This window comes from Meriones unguiculatus, chromosome 4 (genome assembly GCF_030254825.1).
Source record: "Meriones unguiculatus strain TT.TT164.6M chromosome 4, Bangor_MerUng_6.1, whole genome shotgun sequence".
Lineage (NCBI taxonomy): Eukaryota > Metazoa > Chordata > Mammalia > Rodentia > Muridae > Meriones > Meriones unguiculatus.
Window position 1 is genome coordinate 127,766,059 of NC_083352.1, and position 6,782 is coordinate 127,772,840.

The 6,782-nt window shown below is 41.0% G+C and overlaps 1 pseudogene; it reads left to right on the forward strand.

The window, feature by feature from the left end:
• Nucleotides 1-1,326: 1,326 nt before the first annotated feature.
• On the forward strand, nucleotides 1,327-1,550 carry LOC132653544 (cytochrome c oxidase subunit 6C-like; annotated as a pseudogene).
• Nucleotides 1,551-6,782: the final 5,232 nt, after the last annotated feature.

Sequence of the window (6,782 nt, forward strand, 5' to 3'; positions counted from 1 at the left end):
TTTGTTGTTCCCCAGGAAAAGTCACTCAACATCTAATCTGGTCTTGAACTCACTCAACACCAGGCAGGCCTTGGACATTCCATCCTTCTCTGTCAGCTTCTCAGGCAGCAGCCACTGCAGGGTTTATGCTACCAGTCAGCCTAAAGGTGTGGCAATCCTTCTGCCTCCAAGCCCAAAGCTCTGCTTGATTGAAACTATACATCAGACTAAAGCTTTGCTCCAGCCCTGGTGCCTCTCTGTTCTCGCTGCTGTTTTGAGATGGAAGTGCATATATGCTAATGAGCACTTCATAAACCCTGGCCACTTTCCCCAGGGACTGTCTCCAGTGACACACAGCCTGAGCAATGAGAGAGCTAAATCAGATCTTCCCAGGATGCAATTCTGTGTTCCTTTGAAATCAATTCATGTATCCTACTGCGGATCTGTTGATTGTGTGTGCATGTGTGTGTGATATGTGTGTTTATGTATGTGTGGGTGTATGCATTGTATATTGTTTGTATAGGACAGAGAGACTAAGAGAGTGAGAGAGAATGTTTTCTCGTTACTCTAATACATAGGCATAAAAAGGCCAAACGTAAAAGCATTAAAAACATCCTCACACATTACCAGTCAGATCCCGACTACATGGAGCCTGACCCAGATACTTTTGCTATCTTATGCAAACATTTAAGGCTAACCTCCAATGACCCACAGCACCTTGCTTCAGACGTCCAGCTTTAGGAGACAACTAGTGCTGAAAAATGTACTACTTAATTAGATAGCAAGAACTCAACCTGTGCCCTCAGGTACAGACTCCAAACAAATGATCCACAGGATAAAACTAAGCCGTTCCCTCATGTGTTCTAATACTTCCACCCTCTCGAAGCCTCACTATGCAGTCCCTTCTGCAGGTCCTCACCTGCTGTGGCCTTACCAAGGTGTATTTAGTACATTTTTCTTCTGCTGCCTTTTCTCATTCTGTCTGGTTGTGGTGGTGGAGGTGGTGTCAGTTCATAGATCACCCATACATCACCAATATATCACCCATATATCACTATACATCACCAACCCACCACTTTCCACAGTGTCTAACAAATCACCATTTCATCTCTACTGGCAGGCTGGAGTGAGACAAGAAGGCTTAGGGCAAAGGTAAGGTAGACATGTGTCCCCCACAGAGATGGCTCAGGGCTGTCTCTCCAACAATGCTGCCCCAGCAAGCAAGAGCATAAACACATTGATCCGGGGGAGGTTGTGCCCACTTTTAATTCCAGCTCTTGGGAGGCAGAAGCAGGGGGAATCTCTGAGTTCAAGGCCAGCCTGGTCTAGAGATTGAGTTTCACTACCATGAGTTCTGGTGCATTGCCAAAACCTCAGATGCACAGTCTTCTGGCCAGGAGTCTGCAGGTTCATATTGCTGACGAATTCATTGTGGCCAGGGAAGTTGCCAATTCCTGTAAGGTTGGTGTGGCTGAACAAAGAAGGCATACACAGATTTCTACAGAAATTATGGTTCCATGAAAGATTTTGAAGAGATGATGAAGGCTGGTATCTTTCAGAGTGCAAAGTGATTTCAGATTGCAAAGAATCCTTTGGATTGCCCTCCATAGAAGTTCCTCACTGACCCGTGTTCCTGAACTATGAAACATGAATATGTAGGTTAAGGAGTAGTTTCTCTCAATAAACTATTAACAATAAAAACAAAAACAAAAATGGATCCCACTCGCTGTCAGGTGAGGGACTCTCAGCATTCACGTGCTGTGTGTCTGCCTAAAGTACCTTTTATTCGTTAATACTTTCATATCAATCTGGTCCAGCAAATATTTTACCTTGCTTCTTGGCCTCAGCATGACCCTGATAGCTGGTATGTCCTCAGACCTTACGTAAGGACTTCCTACCTTGACTCCTTGCTCTTGAGTCCTGCCTGAGGTCTGTCAGTGGAACTGTAATGACTCCCATCAGGCAGGGCTCATCTAATGGTAAGCAGTTCTAGTTTGTGTTTGTGGAGTATCATGTCGGGATATGTGTCCTTCCAAATCTATGTTGAATCTTCAGTTCTGAAGCAATGATGATATCGAGAGTTGGGGGTCATTGGAAATAACAAGCCAGAAAGTTCACCATCATGACAGAATGCATCGCCTATAGAAAGGGGCCTGAAAGAGAGTTCAATCTTTTCCAGGACCATGAAGAAACACAACAAACTGCCATATATAAGAAAGGTAAGCTCAGATACCCCTAACATCATGGCGCTTAATATATCTCATGAACACTGACCAGCCTGATCTTAACTAACTAACCAACCTACAGAAGAAAAAGAAATCAATTTCTGTTGTTATTATGTTTTCCAGTCTAAGGCAGTTTCTTTTTTTTTCTTTTTTAAAAATTCTTTATTAATTACACTTTATTCACTTTGTATCCCTCCTGTGGTTCCCTCCCTCCTTCCATCCCAATCCCTCCCTTTCTCCACCCTCTGCATGCATGCCCCTCCCCAAGTCCATTGATAGGGGAGGTCTTCTTTTCCTTCCTTCTGATCCTAGTCAATTAGGTCTCATCAGGAGTGGCTGCATTGTTTTCTTCTGTGGCCTGGTAATGTTGCTTCCCCCTCAGGGGGAGGTAATTAAAAAGCAGGCCAATCAGTTCATGTCAGAGACAGTCTCTGTTCCTATTACAATGGAACCCACTTGGATACTGAACTGCCATAGGCTACATCTGTGCAGGGGTCTTAGGTTATCTCCATGCATAGTCCTTGGTTGGAGTGTCAGTCTCAGGAAAGACCCCTGTGCTCAGATTTTTTGGTTCTGTTGCTCTCCTTGTGGAGTTTCTGTCCTCTCCAGATCTTACTGTTTCCCACTTCTTTCATAAGATTCCCTGTAGTCTGCCCAAAGGTTGCCCATAAGTCTCAGCATCTGCATTGATAGTCTGCAGGGCAGAGCCTTTCAGAAGTCCTCTGTGTCAGGCTCCTGGCTTGTTCCCTCTTTTCTCCTTCTTCTGATGTCCATCCTCTTTGCCTTTCTGGATAGGAATTGAGCATTTTAGCAAGAGTCCTCCCTCTTGATTAGTTTCTTTAGGTGTATAGATTTTAGTAGGTTTATCCTATATTATTTGTCTGTATGAGTGAGTATATACCATGTGCATCTTTCTGCTTCTGGGATAGTGCACTCAGGATGATCTTTTCCAGATCCCACCATTTTCCTGCAAATTTAGCGATTTCCTTGTTTTTTATTGCTGAGTAATATTCCATTGTGTAGATGTACCACAATTTCTGTATCCATTTCTCCACTGAGGGGCATCTGGGCTGTTTCCAGCTTCTGGTTATTACAAATATCGCTGCTACAAACATGGTTGAACAAATGTCCTTATTGTGTACTTGAGCCTCTTTTGGGTATATGCTGGATCTTGAGGAAGCGCTATTCCTAGTTGTCTGAGAAAGCTCCAGGTTGCTTTCCAGAGTGATTGTACAAGTTTACATTCCCACCAGCAGTGGAGGAGAGTTCCCCTTTCTCCACAACCTCTCCAGCATGTGTTCTCTCTTGAGTTATTCATCTTGGCCATTCTGATGGGTGTAAGGTGAAATCTTAGGGTCGTTTTGATTTGCAGTTCCCTGATGGCTAATGAGGTTGAGCATTTCTTTAATGGATGTTGGATTTTGTCAAATGGCTTTTCAGCATCTAAGGAGATGATCATGTGGTTTTTCTTCTTCAGTTTGCTTATGTGGTGGATCACATTGATGGATTTCCGTATATTGAAGCACCCGTGCATGCCTGGGATGAAGCCTACTTGGTCGTAGTGGATGATATCTTTGATGTGTTCTTGGATTTGGTTTGCAAGTATTTTGTTGAGTATTTTTGCATCGATGTTCATGAGGGAGATTGGCCTGAAATTCTCTTTCTTTGTTGGGTCTTTGTGAGGTTTAGGTACCAAGGTGACTGTGGCTTCATAGAATGAGTTTGGTAGTGTTCCTTCTGTTTCTATTTTGTGAAATAGTTTGAAGAGTATTGGTGTTAGCTCTTCTTTGAAGGTCTGGTAGAATTCTGTGTTGAAACTATCTGGCCCTGGGCTTTTTTGGCATGGTAGACTTTTGATGACAGCTTCTATTTTCTTAGGGGATATAGGACTATTTACTTGGTTTACCTGGTCTTGATTCAACTTTGGCATGCAGAATCAGTCAAGAAAATTATCCATTTCATTTAGATTTTCAAATTTTGTGGCATATAGACTTTGGAAGTAAGACCTAATTATTGTTTCCATTTGTTCAGTGTCTGTGGTTATGTCCCCCTTTCCGTTTCTGATTTTGTTGATTTGGATAGTTTCTTTCTGCCTTTTAGTTAGTTTGGCTAAGGGTTTGTCTATCTTGTTGATATTCTCAAAGAACCAGCTCTTGGTTTCATTGATTCTTTGAACTGTTTTATTTGTTCCTAATTGATAGATTTCAGCCCTGAATTTGATTATTTCCAGCTGTCTAGTCCTCTTTGGTGTGTCTGCTTCTTTTAGGTGAACCATTAAGTTGCTTGCATGAGATGTTTCGAATTTTTTCTTGAAGGCACTTAGTGCTATGAACTTTTGTCTTAGCACTGCTTTCATTGTGTCCCATAAGTTTGGGTATGTTGTGCCTTCATTTTCATTGAATTTTATTCTTTATTTCTTCTCTGACCCAGCTATCATTTAGTAGCAAGTTGTTCAGTTTCCATGTGTGTGTAGGCCTTTTGCTATTTTTGTCATTGAGGTCCAGCTTTAGTCCATGGTGATCAGATAGGATACAAGGGATTATTTCAATCTTCTTGTATCTGTTGAGTCTTGCTTTGTGACCAACTATATGGTCTATTTTGGAGAAGGTTCCATGAGGTTCTGAGAAAAAGGTAAATTCTTTTGTGTTTGGGTGAAATGTTCTGTAGATGTCCATGAGGTCCATTTGATTCATGACCTCTGTCAGAGTTATTGTTTCTTTGTTTAATTTCTGTTTGGTTGACCTGTCCTTTGTTGAGAGTGGGGTATGGAAGTCTCCCACTATTAATGTGTGGGGGTCTATGTGTGGTTTAAGTTTTATTAAAGTTTCTTTTACAAATGTGGGTGCCCTTGCATTTGGCGCATAGAAGTTCAGGATTGTGATATCTTCCTGGCGGATTTTTCTCTTGATGAGTATGAAGTGTCTTTCTCTATCTGTTTTATTTTGGTTGAAAATCTATTTTATTAGATATTAGAATGACTACTCCTGCTTGCTTCTTGGGTCCATTTGCTTGGAAAACCATCTTCCAGCTCTTTACGCTCAGGTAATGTCTATCTTTGTGATTTAGGTGTGTTTCTTGTATGCAACAGATTGTTGGGTCTTTTTTACGCATCCATTCTGTTAGTCTGTGTCTTTTTATTGGAGAATTGAGTCCATTGATGTTGAGGGAGATTAATGACCAGTGGCTGTTAGATCCTTTGATATTGATGTTGGCTATCGTAGTGTGTTTGTGTGTTTGGCTACTTTTTGTTTTGCTGTAGTGAGGTTATTTATTTCCTGTGTTTTCTTGAAAGTAGTTAGTTTTCTTGGATTGTATTTTTCCTTCTAGTATCTTCTGTAACGCTGGATTTGTGTGTAGGTATTGTTGAAATTTGTTTTTGTCATTGAATATCTTGTTTTCTCCATCTATGAGAACTGAGAGTTTTGCTGGGTACAGTAGCTTAGGCTGACATCTGTGTTCTCGTAGGGTCTGCATGATATCCGTCCAGGCCCTTCTGGCTTTCATAGTTTCTGTTGAGAAGTCAGGTGTGATCCTGATGGGTTTGCCATTGTATGTTACTTGGCCTTTTTCCCTTGCAGCTTTTAGTATTTTTTTTTTCTTTGTTCTGTATACTTACTGTTTTGATTATTATGTGATGGGAGGATTTTTGTTTCTGGTCTAACTTATTAGGTGTTCTGTAGGCCTATTGTATTCTTATAGGTCTCTCCTTTAAATTGGGTAAATTTTATTCAAGGATTTTGTTGAAAATATTTTCTGGGCCTTGGAGGAGGGAATCTTTTTCCCTCTGTTCCTATTGTTCTTAAGTTTTGTCTTTTTATGTTGTCTTGGATTTCTTGGATGGTTTGTGTCAGGAATTTTTTAGATTTATTATGTTCTTTGATGGATACATCGATTTCTTCCACTGTATCTTCCACACCTGAGATTCCTTCTTCCATCTCTTGTAGTCTGTTGGTTATGCTTACCTCTGTAGTTCCTGTTTTCTTTCCTAGGTTCTCCCTCTCCATGATTTCCTCCATTTGTGTTTTCTTTAATTTTTCCAATTCTATCTTCAGATCTTGAACAGTTTTCTTGATTTCCTTCACCTGTCTGACTGTATTTTCCTGTTCTTCCTTCAATTCCTTCAGCTGTTTGTTTGAACATTCCTCTGTTTCTTTTATTTCTTTCAGTGATTTAATAATTTCCTCTCTGAACGCCACAAACTATTTTGCTGCATCTTCCTCTATTTCTTTACGGATGACCATAATCTGTTTTATTATATCTTCCCCTAATTCTTTATGCATTTTATTTGCTTCCTCCATTAACCTCTTTATAAGGTCATCTTCTTGAATTTCACTTATGTTAGGGTGTCCAGGGCTACTTGCCCCTGGATAACTGGGTTCTAGGGATGCCATGTTGCTTTGCCTTTTGTTGGTTGTGCCTTTTCAATGGCCTCTACCCATCTCGCTGTCTCAGGTGTTGTAACTATGGTGTTCAGGAAGTCTCTCCTCTCATCAGGAGAGATCCTGGTGATGGCTGCCCTGCTGCTGGGTTTCTTGCTCTGAATTTAGTGAACAGCAGCTGTTGCTCTTAAGTTGTAAT